This window comes from Stenella coeruleoalba (genome assembly GCF_951394435.1).
Source record: "Stenella coeruleoalba genome assembly, chromosome: 3".
In the NCBI taxonomy this organism is placed as follows: domain Eukaryota; kingdom Metazoa; phylum Chordata; class Mammalia; order Artiodactyla; family Delphinidae; genus Stenella; species Stenella coeruleoalba.
Window position 1 is genome coordinate 120,290,113 of NC_137148.1, and position 16,265 is coordinate 120,306,377.

Below are 16,265 nucleotides of genomic sequence, written 5' to 3' on the forward strand. Positions count from 1 at the left end.
ACCAAGGAGCTGGAGAGGAACAGGCAGCTACCCTTTGAGGTTTTCTACTCCACCAAAGAATTTCTGAAATTGCTCATGCAACTATCTAACTTACCACCTTTTACAAATAATTTTAGAATTTATTGATGTAGGTACAATCTGCAGAATTCTAGGTGGAATGACTATATCCTGATTTGGTGGGGACAGCCCCATTGTCCTATGTTATGCCTGTTTTTTCCAACATAATTACTAATTTTGTCCCCTTTTCATTTTCAGAAATATTCCAGTTTGGCTGATAAATTATATGGTTGTACTTTATTTAAGCTTCATTATCTAGGAAGCAGAGTTTCTAGTTACCAAAAATATGCAATAACCTATCGCTTCATCTACTTAGTGATCTTACTGAAAAAATTCTAGTCTCTCTTGTTTCTTCTGATGTTTCCCTTTTTTCCTGTCCAAAAGAGATATTACTCTCAAATATGAATAGAATACAAGAATATGAGTATTAAAAATTACTTGCTTAGGAATGAATTGTTAGATAAAGATATTACTCAAATTCTGCTTCTGTTCCTGAAAGCAATTACTGTGTTCACTGGATTTTCTTTCCTCTCCAACCCCTGCCCCAAATGAGAAGCCAAGCAAGAAAATTGTTACATGATTAAATTTTCCTTATTGTTTGTTTGGTATCCTGCAGAAGCCACTTGGGGATTTTGAGAATATCAGTCAATTTCATGGCTAGTCAGGTAGGCTTTTTCTTTTTGGAAACTTTTTTTTTTTTGGTGTTATACCCGCCACCACGCCCCCGCCCCCCCCACCCCATGATAGGCTCCAGAGAAGTATATTAAAGGAAACTGAGTACTTGTTAAATGTGCTGACCTCTGTTAAAGTCATTGAGCTGGCTTTATTAGGAGTAGAAAGCCTCAACCAGGTCAAGGGATAATAGAACATAAAGTGGGTTTGGAGCAGCTGCCCAGTCCTTCCCTGGGACCTAGTATGTCAGTCACTAAACTTGGAACAAAAAAGGGAAGAACATTCTAATCATGAGCAGTATCTCTTAATAGTTAATCTCTTAATCACGCTAGTCTACACACTAACACTTTTACATTCTTCGCAAAGGTACAAGAAAACTCTCCTTTTATGATGGCAGTGAAATTGTGCTTTGATATCTTGGAGCTGTCTTCTTTCCCTTCTGTTCTATGCTAAAATATGTCATAGGGAATTGTGCCAGGAAATTATGGTTTGAGCATAGGTACTTTTCCCCTACTTTCAGCTATATCCACAAGCACCAAATGAGTGGGGGTTTGGCAGTGGTGTGCTTATCGTGTCAAGTTACGCATAATAACTATGAAACCTGATAACTATGGTAAAAACAATGTAAGTGCCCAAGATCTGTTTTCACTATCCCTGAATATTAATTATATAACCCAAATATGACAATTATATTTCCCCCAAATTATCCTTTATCCCTTAGAAAAGAGTTTCCTCATCAAATTCTGCAACTGTTATTTCAATTATTTTACTTTGAACAATAAATTATTGTTTTGTGAAGACATTTACCTGTAACAACACTGGATGCTTTTGGAAAGAACTGATTTTCAAAAGGCAATGAAATTGAACCCTAATGTAATATTTATTCTTGGGACTTTGACTTCAATATGCAAGTGCCTCATGGTGCTTTATTTAAAAAAGTCTTTTAAAGATAATTTTTAAAGCAACACTGTAAGTATTTCCATCGTAGAGCTCACACATACCCTCTTTTTTTAAAAAAATTATTTATTTATTTTGGCTGCGTTGGGTCTTTTTTGTTGCTGCGCACAGGCTTTCCCTAGTTGCGGTGAGCAGGGTCTACTCTTCACTGCGGTGCACGGGCTTCTCATTGCGATGGCTTCTCTTGTTGTGGAGCACAGGCTCTGAGCACATGGGCTTCAGTAGTTGTGGCATGTGGGCTCAGTAGTTGTGGCACGCGGGCTTCAGTAGTTGTGGCACGTGGGCTCGGTAATTGTGGCTCGTGGGCTCTAGAGCGCAGGCTCGGTAGTTGTGGCGCACAGGCTTAGTTGCTACGCGGCACGTGGGATCTTCCTGGACCAGGGCTTGAATCTGTGTCCCCTGCATTGGCAGGTGGATTCTTAACTACTGCACCACCAGGGAAACCCCCACACATACTCCCTTAAATAGCATTTCTAATGTTAGGTGAATGGATGTTGTGGTCTGGAATAAGAATTTCAGTGATAATAGTAGAAGTTCTATATCTCAATTACCTTAGACGGAAGGGGAAATAATGTAAAAAACAGCATCAGAGGACTGGGCTCTAGTGATGGCAGAGCCCCTCCTGCCAAAGGTGCATTTGAAAAATGTAACAGCTACCACCTAGGTATAGTTACTATGTGCCAGGCACTGCTCCAAGCACTTCATACCTTTGAACTCAATTGCTTTTCCTAACTACCTGATGAGATAGCTACTCTCTATTTTTCCCTTGGTAAAACTGAGAACAGGGTGGTAAATAACTTGCAGACCTGAGATTTGAACCCAGACTGTCTGGGTCCTGAGTCCTTGTGCTAAACCACTAGACTGTATTGTCATTGTGTTACAAGTATGAATAGGGAGAAGGGCAATATTTCTAATGAATATACTACTTTGCCTAATGTGTGATTTTATATATATATATATATATAATATGCTAAAATTGCAGTTAGACAGTTGATAATTATATCTATATCCCCAAATGTGTATATGTTCAAATTGATAAAAAAAATTTTTTGTAGTCTTATTGGGCACATGACAAATCACCTAGTGTTCAAGTTTACCTTATATTAGTCATGTAATTTAGTTAATAATGTATAGTGGTAAACGATGCATTTTCTGGAAACAGACTGCCTAGATTTACATCCTCTACCACTTACTAGCCATGAACCTTTAGTAAGTTAAAGGCTTTGTGCCTCATATTTCTCATGTGTAAGAGCAAGATAATAAGAGTATTTGTTGTATGTGGTTGCTAGGAGGATTGTATGAGATAATGCACGTAAGTATCAATGCCTAAGAACTAAATACTCAGTGAATGTTTGCAGTTATTATCATTGCTGAAACTATATAGCTACAGAAGCAATAAGACTTTGTCAGCAACCAAAATGGACTTTTTTTTAAAGCTATAATGATTAGGCTTGAACCAACTATGTATCTCTGAGATCAGTTACACACATTCATTCTGATGCCTCCCTACAGATTCTGTATTATTTTATAATTGGCCTTTTGATATTGCGGAATGTATTAAAAATATGCTTTCTTCACCTTCTGCCTCGGATTCTCCAAATTAGGCTTGTCTGCATTGTAAATTTTAGTCTCACAAATATCTTTTGAGGTCAGACACTATTGGTTTAAGAACCACTCGTACATTAGAGCAGTTGTGCTTGAAAATTATAGTGTGCTATCCATATTTGATTTTCTTGATGTGTTTCATGGTATTTCAAGCACTAAAGAAAATGTGTTCATCTTTCTGCTTTATATGCCTTTTTCTCTTCTCTTTCCTCAATACATGGAATTTAATTTATAAGGAGGCAGTGCATAAGATGGCTAATGCTGCAGAAAATATGTTTATTTACCAAGAAGGAAAATGGCAGTGTCTTGGCCAAGTAAAACAACTGCCATGAAAATTTTAATGTATGTTTTTTAAAAACATGAAGGGATCAGGTTTTGTTATACTCAATGAGAGAAAAGTCCAGAAATTACTGCAAGTGTAATATATTACACTTCCTTAGGCAGTCCACTTTTTATATTTTTCTGTTACGATTCTTCCTGACCCTTTCAGTTATAGACACTTCAAGCTACCATGTTTATCATTACAGTTTAACTCTGCTGTTATAACAAATGTCATATTCAACTCTATTTTATTATAAGACGGTATTTCCAGGGCTAGATATTGGTGCTCTGAATGCTTTAAGCCAGATAAATTTAAATATAAATTTAAAATATTCTTGCTTTAACTTTGTACCTTGCCTTTTGGAGTATACATGCCCAAGCTACAAAATACTGATTTTTCATTTTTATCTGATTTTCACCTTAATGTCTTGATAGTAGCAGTCTCTCGCCTGAGTATGAGATAAATCACTGGGCACTAGACAGGTAGCCAGGTGGGAGAGCCTCCTATCTTGAAGCCTGTGTGAAGCAGCATACGCTTTTTACCATTATTCTTACTTTCTTCAGTTTTTTTCTAAATGTCAGAGAATGCATATTCCTTGAGCAAAGAATGGTTACTATTATGGTCGCTAGAGAGAGCAGTTTACTATATCTTAACCATATTGTTTTCATGTACTTAGGTACGATGTTTTGTTCTTAAGACTTCTAATTATAATGCTAATTAAACTCTTTTCCTTAAATGAAGATAATTTCATTTTAAAACAATCAGAGGCATGTGAAATCAAACTTATTATTTTTCATTAAATTCTGCAAATTTAGATCTGGAAGTCAAACACATTTTTGCCTTTTGATTTTACATTAAGCCATCAAGATGTTTTGACTCTTCCCCTGCAGTCCTAAATCTGCAGAAATTAATGAATATCACAAAACCCCTCCTGTCTGAGATAATGAATTTTTCCCTCTGGAAGAAAATATAAATAGTTATTGTCTCTTGCTAAGATTTTATTTTAGAAAGATAAACATCATTTAAAAGAATTTTTGATTTTAGGTTTATAAATATCTTTTCTTTCCTGGACTGTCTAAAAGCTCTTCCTGTCAATTCCAAAACTGACTTCTATACTAAATGTTGTAATGTACCCCTCTTCCCATTCCCTGGAAATTAAATGTCTCAGCTTCACATGAAAATTTTGAGAGGAGCCTGGGAGATTAGCCTGAATTCACTGAGATATCCCTAAAATGAACAAAAATAGACTGGTCTTTGTAGACAATCAGGACAGCAAGTGCCTTAGAAAATGACCAAAACACCTCTGGTTTGACTGGCTTCCCATAATGAGAATTAAAACGAACAGGAACCTTGGTATCATTTGTTCTCTACCCTCTGATTTTACAAGTGAGAATCTGAGGCCAAGAGAAGTGAAGAGATGTATTGTAAGACCAGAGTTTCACCTGATGCCTTGACATTTCTGTCCCTGATTGGGCTCCAAAAGCTTGGCCATGAGTTCCTCTGGCCTTGCTAGTTATGCCTCCTACCCAGCAGGAAAGGTTTCACACCTGGCTAGCTCTTCTACCAGCCACACCAGCTAAACCCCACCTGGTCCTCAACCTAATTGGTCTTACCTTCCTACAAGTTGATGAAATTATTCAAACAAACCAAGCATATCCCCCCATGGGAACCAGGGATCACCTCACCCTCTTAATACTACAAAGTCTGCCTCCTACAGCCCCTGTGGGCTCACTCTATTCTGAGTGCAATGTCCACATGGACCTGCATGGGTTGTGGTGTCCCTACAGGGACTGTGAGTGTATGTGATTAATAAACTGATCTTGTCTGTCCAGTGTCAATCGTCAAAGGAGGGATTACTCCTTTGCCAACAGGGTGAATAGAAGGTGATAAGAACAAGGGATTTGATCAATTCTGGTAACATGGTTAGTGTCAGGTTCATCATTGTATCCTTTCTGTGACTTTCAGATGATAGATGACAAATAAAGATGAGATGGTAAATAAGTGAGTAATTGTAACCATCTAATTACATCAGAAGCTCTGTTAGGGTAGAGGTCATATTAAATATACTTTGGATCCCAACACTAGGGCATAGAATCGCGCTGTGTTTTGGCTATGTATATATTTATTTGACAAGTATGTATTGAGAATCTACCATGTACCAGTCACTATAAACAACAGACTCTGTGTTTGCCTCTTGGTGTCTTAAGCTTGAAAGAGTCCTGTCCTCCCATCTCGCCTGCAGGTTAGCTGCAAGCTAGGCCTCCTCAGTCGTCTGCCTTCAGAAATGCTACTGTTCCCCAGTACTTCCGGCTTGATGAAGTCACTACTGAGTTTCCATCCAGCTGAGCTTGCCATTCCTTATTTGTGAACTGGAAGGTCCATGCCAGGAAAAGTCTCTCATTTGTAGACCTGCTGCCTGGGGGAAAGTTTATAGGAACCTGCCGATGGATGTCAGTGAGAACGACACCCCTAACTGAGAAGTTTTTATCTCCAAGACTCTCTAGTTCTGAGCATTAGTGCGCATGGGGTTAGAAACCAAGGGATTGCATATCTTGAGAACCTTTTTCTGTTTTTTTCTTTTCAGGTCAGGGTTGAGTAGATCCATACCAATGGGAATCCATAGAAGCACTAATCTAATCCCTTGGCAATTTATTTCCTTAAATTCTGTCATATTCCCAAAGACAATTGTCCTGTGTTCTGGTTATCTATTGTTTTATATATATATTAGATTCCAACTTTTGGTAGAAGACTGTCAAAGATTTTTTTATATGTTTTAAAACTACCACTTCCGGGCTTCCCTGGTGGCGCAGTGGTTGGGAGTCTGCCTGCTGATGCAGGGGACGTCGGTTCGTGCCCCGGTCCGGGAGGATCCCGCATGCCACGGAGCGGCTGGGCCCGTGAGCCATGGCCGCTGGGCTTGCGCGTCCGGAGCCTGTGCTCCGCAACAGGAGAGGCCACAGCAGTGAGAGGCCCGCGTACCGCAAAAAACAACAACAACAAAAAAAAACTACCACTTCCAATGGCAGGCAAGTGGAAAAAACAATAGCATATGTTTTCTTTTTTAATCAGAGGGACTGGTACATATGAGTAGCAATGAAGAAATGAAGTGAAAGAGAATGCAAGAATTCTAAACATGTATTAGATCCTGACATGTGATTAAAGGGCTGCTTCAAGACTGAATATATGGGTTGGTGTCTTGGTTCTGTAGACATGGTCTCATTATGTGCATTTAGCAATGCCGTTCAGTTACTAATGAAGTATTCTGCTTACATGTCATTATTCCTCAGAAAAACAGGGTCTCTAAATCAAATACTGTATTCATAGAATAAAGCACATTTGGATAACTATTCTTTAGAGCTCTTTCTCTGCCTACAATGATATACAACATTTGCTGTTTATTTTTTTCATGATGCAAACAGGGATGTTTCCTTTTTGTTTCTAGAATTTCACATCAGCAGTATTTATGCTATGCTCATTTTGCCCCCTAGTGGCTTCTTATGTCCTCATTCCATATTTCTGTTTAATTTTCACATCTTTTGAAGCGTAAGAAGGGGAAGTATCCGTCTGTCCCCTCCACCACATGCATCTCATTTTACAGATGAGGAAATTAAGACCCAGACAACTTGTGGGACTTGTCTGGTGTCACACATCCAGCTAGAACTGGAATTCAATATTGCTGTCTCATCCAAGTAGGAATAAGACCCATGAGGGCATAGCAGTCTTGTTCATTGAGGAACAGGAATGGTGCCAGGCAAATGGGAGGTGCCCAGTAAAAACCTGATAAACGATAAAAATAAATTAATTAATCAATCAAAATTAGGACCAATATCTTTCGATTCCATGCTTTATACTGTTTACTATGTGGTCTTTCTTTTCATCCTCATCATAAATCCTTCTCATAGCACTTGATACTTGATTTTATTTTACTCCACAAACATTTCAACTCCTTGAACTACCTTACCCATCATGCATTTTGTCATTAGGTTTATTACATTATCATTCACTTATTCATTCAATTTCAGTGAGTACCAGCTGCATCAGGCACTGTGCTACCGATAGGACTGCAACAAATTACTTACATTTTTTCATTTAAAAATTTAAAATTATAGTAAAATATATGTAACATAAAATTCATCATCTTAACCTTTTTTTTTTTTTTTTTTTTTTCCGGTACGCGGGCCTCTCACTGTTGTGGCCTCTCCCGTTCCGGAGCACAGGCTCCGGACGCGCAGGCTCAGCGGCCATGGCTCACGGGCCCAGCCGCTCAGCGGCATGTGGGATCTTCGCAGACCGGGGCACGAACCCGTGTCCCCTGCATCGGCAGGCGGACTCCCAACCACTGCACCACCAGGAAAGCCCATCTTAACCATTTTTAAGTATGCAGTTCAATTGTGTTAAATATATTCACGTTGTGTGCAACCAATCTCCAGAACTTTTTTACCTTGAAAAACTGAAACTCTGCGTCCATTAAACAACTCCCCACTCCCCCTTCCACCAGCCCCAGCCAGCACCATTCTACTTCCTATTTCTGTACATTTGACTACTTTAGATGCCTCATATAAGTGGGATCATACACTATTTACCTTTGTGTGACTAGTTCATATCACTTGGCATAACATCGTCCATGTTGTAAAATACGTCAGAATTTCCTTCCTTTTTAAGGCTGAGTAATATCCCATTACATGTATATACCACATTTTGTTTAACCAGTCACCCATTGGCGGACACTTGAGTTGTTTCCACCTTTTAGCTATTGTGAATAATGCTGCTATGACCACGTATCTGTCTGAGATCCGGATTTTATTTTTTCGGATATATACAAAGACATGGAATTGCTGGATCTTATAGTAATTCTATTTTTAATTTTTTGAGAAAGGGCCATACCTTTTTCCACAGTGGATACATTTTATATTCCCACCAACAGTGTACAAGTGTTCCAATTTCTCCACAACCTTGCCAATGCTTGTTATTTTGTTTATTTGATGGTAGCAATTGTCATAGGTGTGATGATATCTCATTGTGGTTTTGATTTGGATTTCCCTAGTGATTAGTGATATTCAGCATGTTTTAATATACTTGTTGGCCATTGGTATAATTAAAAGAGGCTCTTTTAATTCATTAGTTGCTTCTTCTGTATACAGAAAACTCTCCTGATAACAGCCATTCTCCCCCTTTTTTTCTTTGAAATACTATATCACCATTTACTTAAGATCTGAAGAATAATGATAAAATAATAACTAAAACTTGCATTACATCTGCACCTGTTACATGCTAGGCATTGCTCTAAGTGCCTTACATATATTAATTTATTTAATCCTCAAAACAGCCCTACAAGGTGGAAACTATTACTATTCTCAGTTTACAGAGGATGACATAGAGACACAAGGAGGTATATGCCTTGTCCAAAGTCACACGGGTGCTAAACAGTAGAAAGAGGATTTGTACCTGGGAAGTTGGCTTCAGAGCCTGTGCACTTAACCAGAACATTATTTTGCCTCTCTGATACCCACTCAATCCCTTTTATAACACCTTTTTAAATATCACCTACATCTTTTTTGTGATGTCTTCCTGGACCCCTCTTCTGTATAAGTTTGTATGAGTTTGGATTGCAGATTTAAAAAATTAAGTGCAAACTAATTGCATTGTAAGAAAGAATTCATTACCTCCATGGATGGCAAGTCTAGGGTACAGCTAGCTTCAGATATGTTTGAATCCAGGGGCTCAAACAATTTTATATCTCCCAATCATATAAAATCCTCAACCAACATCTCTTTGGCTCTGATTGAGCCCCATGCTTGTCGCTGAAATAACCATGGTGGCAGGGAGCACAAAATGCTCTGAGTGATCTGCCCAAGTGAGTCATATGCCCACACTTGGAACAAAGTTGGCATCAATACCGCCAAAACCACAGAAACTTGGAGCTGTGGTGAGGGGTGGTCCCCATGCCCATTCACATTTATTTATTTTTTTTTTGAAGGGAGAGTGGGAGGCTGTGTTTCTCCCTCTAGGAACAAATATGTAAGTGAAATTATTATTTTTAAAAACCTTTTGCTTATAATGGTTTGAATAATTTAAAAAGCTAACATTAATTTAGTGACTGTACAAAACACTGTGCTGAGAATTTTACATATATGCTCAATGAATCCTTACAATTGCGGATGAAAAAACTGAGGTGCAGAAGTGCTTGGGTGTACATGGAACAGAACGCAATAACTGGTCTTCAGAGACTCAGTTTGTAAGTAGTGCAGCCAAGATTCTCACCCAGCTGGGTCAGCTCCAGAACCTCTTCTCCAATTGCATCATAAGGGAGAGTGCTTGTCATATATAGAAACTGAAACCCACAAAAGAAACAGAAGAATTCATCCCTTATGTCAATGCCTGATGCTCACTCTCAGGAAAGACATCTTTGGCCAACCTAGCTTATGCTTAATAATTAGGACTTACACTAGCACCTAAGTTTATAGATATATAAGAAAAAATATAAATATATAGTTTATTGTATCAAGTTTGTGTTAGACACTGATTTTTTTAAAAAAAGAATGGCCAATGGTCCCTGTTCAGAGTCTAAGAGAATACGATTAAAAATTTAGAAAAGATTATCCATGCTGTCAGAGCTATTCATCATCATAAGCATTGACTATTTTATTTGTAAGAACTTTAGTAACATTCTAGTTTTGCAGTGGAAAAAAAACACAGCTGCTAAGTCTCTCTGAAAATGTTTTATCTCAAAAAACATCAAAAGAGGTTTTTAACCAGTTTGCTTAAGCAAGTACCAAGCTCTCTTCCAAGTGTCCACATTTTCTCTTCAAAGCACTCCCAATAAACGGCCAAAGCGTCAAAGGCAATATACCAAGCGTACGTTAAATTTTTAGTATCTTGGAAAAAGTGATTAAGGTAAGAGTTTTTTTATATTTTCTTTTAGAACTGCCATACTTTAATGTAGTGATGAAAAAAAATTGCACAAACTGGCAGCTCTCATTAATGAGTTGGAAAGAGGAAGAATCATTCCAGAGCCAATTTTTCCACTAGATGTGTGATATTCAGCTATTTTTTTGGCCCCAATTTCCTCAACTGAAAAATACAGGAAAAAAACTGTAATGCTGAGACATCAGTTCATCCATTTCTGTGAGTCTTTACTGGACACCTCTTATGTGCCAGGCACTGTGCCAATGCTGGGGATGCGCTATAGTGCTCATCAAAAGCAGATGTGATTACTGCCCTTGTGGAGCATACAGTGTCATTGGGCAAGACAAACCTGGTTCAAATAATCGCTCATCAAATAGGCAAAGGACTCCTTAAGACTTTTCAGTTCCTAAGTTCCATGTACACATAAACATGAAAGAATAAAACACAAATCATCATATGTGTTTATTGGAGAAATCTGATGAAACTTCTTTTGTTTTAAACTCATTTTCCCCCCAGACTGTCAGCTACTGATATTACAAATCATTCATGACAATTTTCTACCTGTCAATGACATAATGCATTGACCTGGCTTATTATTGTAATAATAGTTATATGCATATTGAACGCATAATTTCAGATAATATTTCAGTCTTCATTTTCATCTCATTCTTGGAACTCACTTTTTTTCCTAACAGGGAGAGATTGAAAAATAGTAGATCTTAATCCTGAAGTCTGTTGTGATATCATTTTTTTTCTTCAAATAAAATGTTGAGTTTCAAAGGTAAGAACTAAAGAAAGAGACAGGTGGGTTGTTTATTCTTATAGCTATAATAAAACATTCCTTGGGTTTCCCCTTTCTTTCAGATCTCAGTTTTGTTGATAGAACACAGATAAAGATGTGAAATGAGATGTGTTTACTGAATCATGAATGACCGGAGGCTAGTGAGAGGTAGACTTTTTAATTACTTATTTGTTTATTACAATTCCTCTTTGGCAGTTCTTCCCTGAATTACTTCATAATTAACAACCTCAGGTCAGGTTGTCAATTAAATCTTTTGTAAAGGTTTTGGTTTTACATGTAAAAACTATCCTTTAGGTTCCATATATCTGTAAGTTGGGCTAAATGGGTGAGAGAAGGAGGGTATATATTGAGCACCAACCAGTAGCCCTGTTTAGAATATACTTGCCAGTTCTTCTACCTCAGGCTGTGATTTCATGAAAAGATATATGTACGAGTCATTGCTTCCGTAACCACCCCTCCGGACCCACCGGAAGGGGCTGTGGTTGGCTTAGTAAATGGCACTTTTCCCTCTGAGTCTAGCTTATGCATGTAGCTGGGCTGAAAGTTGATGTATCTGGAGTTGTTTTTCACTAGGGTAGACAAGAGGCTCTGATAATCAGCAGTCATTATAAGTTGCTGGCTCCTTGTCACAGCAGCGAGGCTGCTTTGATGTAGAAGTTAGGCATATGTTTTGATTGATAATGAACATGTCCAAATATTAAGGTTTCTTCTGGGTTTCACTGTTGATGTGATCCTTCTCTGCAAATTTTCATTTGGTACTTCCAAAAGAAAAGCTAATAAATATTTGCCTTGTGTCACTCTTAGATTTACTGTTACTAGCAGTAGGGAATCATCGAGGTCAAATTCTCATGTTAGATTTTCTTTTTTCTTGTGCCTCTCAATAGAAGGTCCATGAGAATATCGTTAAAGCTGGTTTTAATGATTCATTTTTCTGGTAGAGTTATGCATCTGGAGGTGAGCTTTTTAACCTGAAACTTTCTTAACCCCTAAAGGAGACTTAACCAAAAGTGGCTGGGCTGATGGTTAGTAGGTAGGACATTTCCACCTCTGGCAATTTTGTCATTGGGCAGCATCAGTAAAGGATGGAATGGGGTAAGCGGTGGAGAAGGGGCAGGTGGGAGATCATGTAGCTTGAAAACATCAGATGGGTGATGTGATACTGTTCTTTTCTATCAAATATTCTTCCCCCTTCCCGCCCCCCGGTCATACACACAAAAGCTGAAGATCAGTACTGAATTAAAACCTCGAAGAGCTAATCCTCCTACACAGAAATGCCAAAAGGAAGGTAAAAGGGCAGCTATGTACAACATAATCAAAGGCAAGCTCTGAGGTCTATAACGAATACCAATGGCCTAAAAGCATTCACTTAGACTTTTAGGAGACTTTCAATGATGCCAGACACTAGTTATACTTGAATCTATTGGAGTAACAGTTCTGAAAGTATTTAGTGCATGGTTCTTAACCTGCTTGGGGAACACATACTATTTTGAAATTTGCATGAGCTCTCTGGCATCTCTAGAAAATGCGCAACAGATATATAGAGTTTTATACACAACCTCATGGGATTCATGAAATTTGTGAAGTCTATGCATGGACCTAGGTTAAGAACTCAGTGTTTGAAAGCAAATTGTGCTAGGTAAAGGGGACTTCATGGAATAAAGTTTTCCTGTCTGAGTGATGACGCTGTCAGCCACCTGCACGATGCCCAGTGGTCTTTGGGGTTTTCTTGTGGGCTGCCAGCATTCTCTCCTGTTTTTCTTCCATTCTAATATGGCAGTGGTCTTCTCATTTTAATTCACCTGCTTGTCAAGTTCCTCACTCTTTTTTGAGGTTAAATAGATTGCTATCTTATTTGTCTTCCTTCTCCAGAATGGGTCTAAAGACTGTACACGGCCCTGTGTCAGAGCTACTTACTGCACGCAGGATGAGGCTGAGAAACCACAACCCGTGAAGAGAGAGGGGGAAATCCACCGGAAAGAGGCTTTGGAAGGAACTGCAGGTTCGTTGCGGTAACCAGGCCCACAGAGCGCCATGAATTACATAAACACAAATGAATATGCACACATTTTGATGACCCCCACCCACCCACAGTCACGCACTTAGTCACTCTTTCCCCTGCGTCTCCTTAACTCTATAATGCCTTGATTACAACTGCTACCATTGCACTGGAATTATTTGTTTATGAGTTTGTCTCTCTTACTAAACTATGAGCAATTCCAAGACAGAGTCCCTGACTTATTTATTTCTGTATCCCGATCCAGTGTCTGGGTTAAGAGTGCAGGCTTTGGAGTCAAACTGTCTGCATTCAAATCCATGCTCTGTACCTAGGAGGAGGAACATCTGGGCAAGCTACTTAACTTGTCTGAGCCTTGGTTTCTTTTTCTTTCTTTCTTTCTTTCTTTTTTTCTTTCTTTCCTTCATTCCTTCTTCTTTCCTCAATTCCTTTGCACCTAAGAGTATCACATTAATAAGTTGTACTGGTTTATTGTGAAGAGTAAAAGAAATATTGCTTATTACAGTGACAGTCACTATAGACAATAATAGATGGTATCTATTATTACATACATTATTATTACTATTGATTATTGAGTCAATAATCAATTCCCTACTATAGTTCACCTGCCAGGAAAAAGGCTTTTAAGCTTAAACTACTAAAGAACACACTTTTCTCTCACCTCTTTCCTCGTCCCCTCTGCCCCCTTTGCTACTAACACTCCTCCTCTGCAACACGGTAGTTGGTATCTTCCTCACCCTACTTTATTTTTCACCATCCATTATACTTCTCATCATCTGACATCTGATATGCTTATTGTCTAAAATGCCAGCTCCATGAAGGAAGGGGCTTTGGCTATTTGGGGTCGACTTCCATATCCCTAATGTCTAGAGTGGTGCCTGGTGCATAGAATATGCTCAACCGCTATTTTTTTTAACTAATTTTTATTGGAGCATAGTTGCTTTACAACGTTGTGTTAGTTTCTACTGTACAGCAAAATGAATCAGCTCTGCATATACATATATCCCCTCCTTTTTGGATATTTCCTTCCCATTTAGGTCACCACAGAGCATCGAGTAGAGTTCCCTGTGCTATACAGTAGGTTCTCATTAGTTATCTGTTTTATACACAGTACCAACAGTGTATATATGTCAATCCCAATCTCCTAATTCCACCCACCCACCCCCCTTTCCCCCTTGGTAGCCATACATTTGTTCTCTACGTCTCTGTCTCTACTTCTGCTTTGCAAATAAGATCATCAACCATATTTGTTGAAGGAATGAAGGAGTAGACACACACGCACACTCCACAACACACAGAAAGCATCTTTACTCTCTGCTGTAGGTGAGCCTCACTGATTGTCTCTCAATGGGTACATTAAACATGTGCATTTCCTCACTTGTGCCAAATAATCATAGAACACCTTTTCCCTTAATTTCTCTTTCTTCCATAGTTGGTGTAGGGAGGGAAATATTTTCTAAAAGTATTGTAAAAACTAAATGATTAGAACTTCAATGTCAAAGCCATACCCTACAGTGGGGCTATTGATGGGGATCATTGAGTGGTAGGTCCCAGCTAAGAGAGGTGAGAAAGGTGACAGTGGGGAGGAGGGTAGATGAGCTCTTTAGAACCTTGTAGAAGTTGCTGTTGTTGAGAACCTTGTTTCTGTCATTCCTGCTCAAAAAGTTTCAATGATGATGCATTGTTTACAGATTTATATCCTGACTCCTCAGAGACTTTCCCACTCTGCTTCTTCACAGGTGTCTTTTGCTCCAGCCAAACTGGATCATTCACTGTTCTTTTCCCAATGCCTACATGCCTCCTTACCCACACACGCACACACATATATACTTTTTGAACTGATTTTTTCCTTCTGCCTAGTACCTTTAGCTTCTGTTTTTCTAGATCTACTGTCCTTTAAGGTGCGATGACAACATTGTCTAGTCAGGATATTTCCTCTAATTCCTCTCCTGTTCCCTCACCTTAAACTCTGATGACAGCCAGCTGAATTCTTCCTCAGTTTCCTTTAAGAATGTTTACCTCTCTTTCGGGGGGCCCTTGCCAGCCTTTCCCTGCGTAGAGCTGTCTCTAGACTTGTCTGCTAAATTGTCTCAAAGTTTGGAACGCTCTCCTTTCTGGTTTTCTACCTACACCAGGCATTCAGTGAATGTTTTTGAGTAAGTCTCTGGGTATATAGCTGCAAGTTGCATATCTCTATTTTCCTAGAAGTGCAAAAAATCTTTTGGGTCTGTCTGATGCTAGCATGTTAAATGCAGAGTATTTTTCTCCTATGGTCAATGCAGATGAAGTTCTTTTACCATCCATTCTGTAAAAGGCAAAATCATTCATAACTACTGTAAAGATAGAGCTGGGCTCGTATTTCTTGAGACCTCAGAGAGAAGTGGTCATTTTCTGCCGAGAAGATTTGGCAGGACATGGAGAAGTGGTAGACCAAGGTGTGGGCCTCATTGCTAACTTGGTTTGGGGCCTTGAGACTTAGCAAGTGGAAAGAAACAAGCAACTGAAACTGAGACTCTTTGGGATCCTGGGTATGAGCAGGGTTACTCAGAGCAACTTTCATTTTCTCTTCTTCAAGGCCTCACGTTGGTGCAGGCGTCTGGTAACACTGCCCCCTTCTGTTTCTCTGAATTGTCAATACTGTGACTTCTCAACTCTGGTTTGAAGATCCTGACGTGAATTTTCAATTTCCAAGAAATACTTGCTTAAGGCAGAGAGGAAAGGAAATCATATGTTTAACATGAAGCATGATAACTTGACCGTTCGATTTTGTTGTGAGGTATTCCTTCAATCGATTGTAGTTGGGTACTATATTTCAGGGGAATGGGTGAAGTCAAGGTTCATAACAAAATCAATTAATTACTTTATTTATTTGTGTTCTAAGGGGCTACTACATTTCTTCTAGTTCTTAAAACTTCCCTATTTCTTCCCTT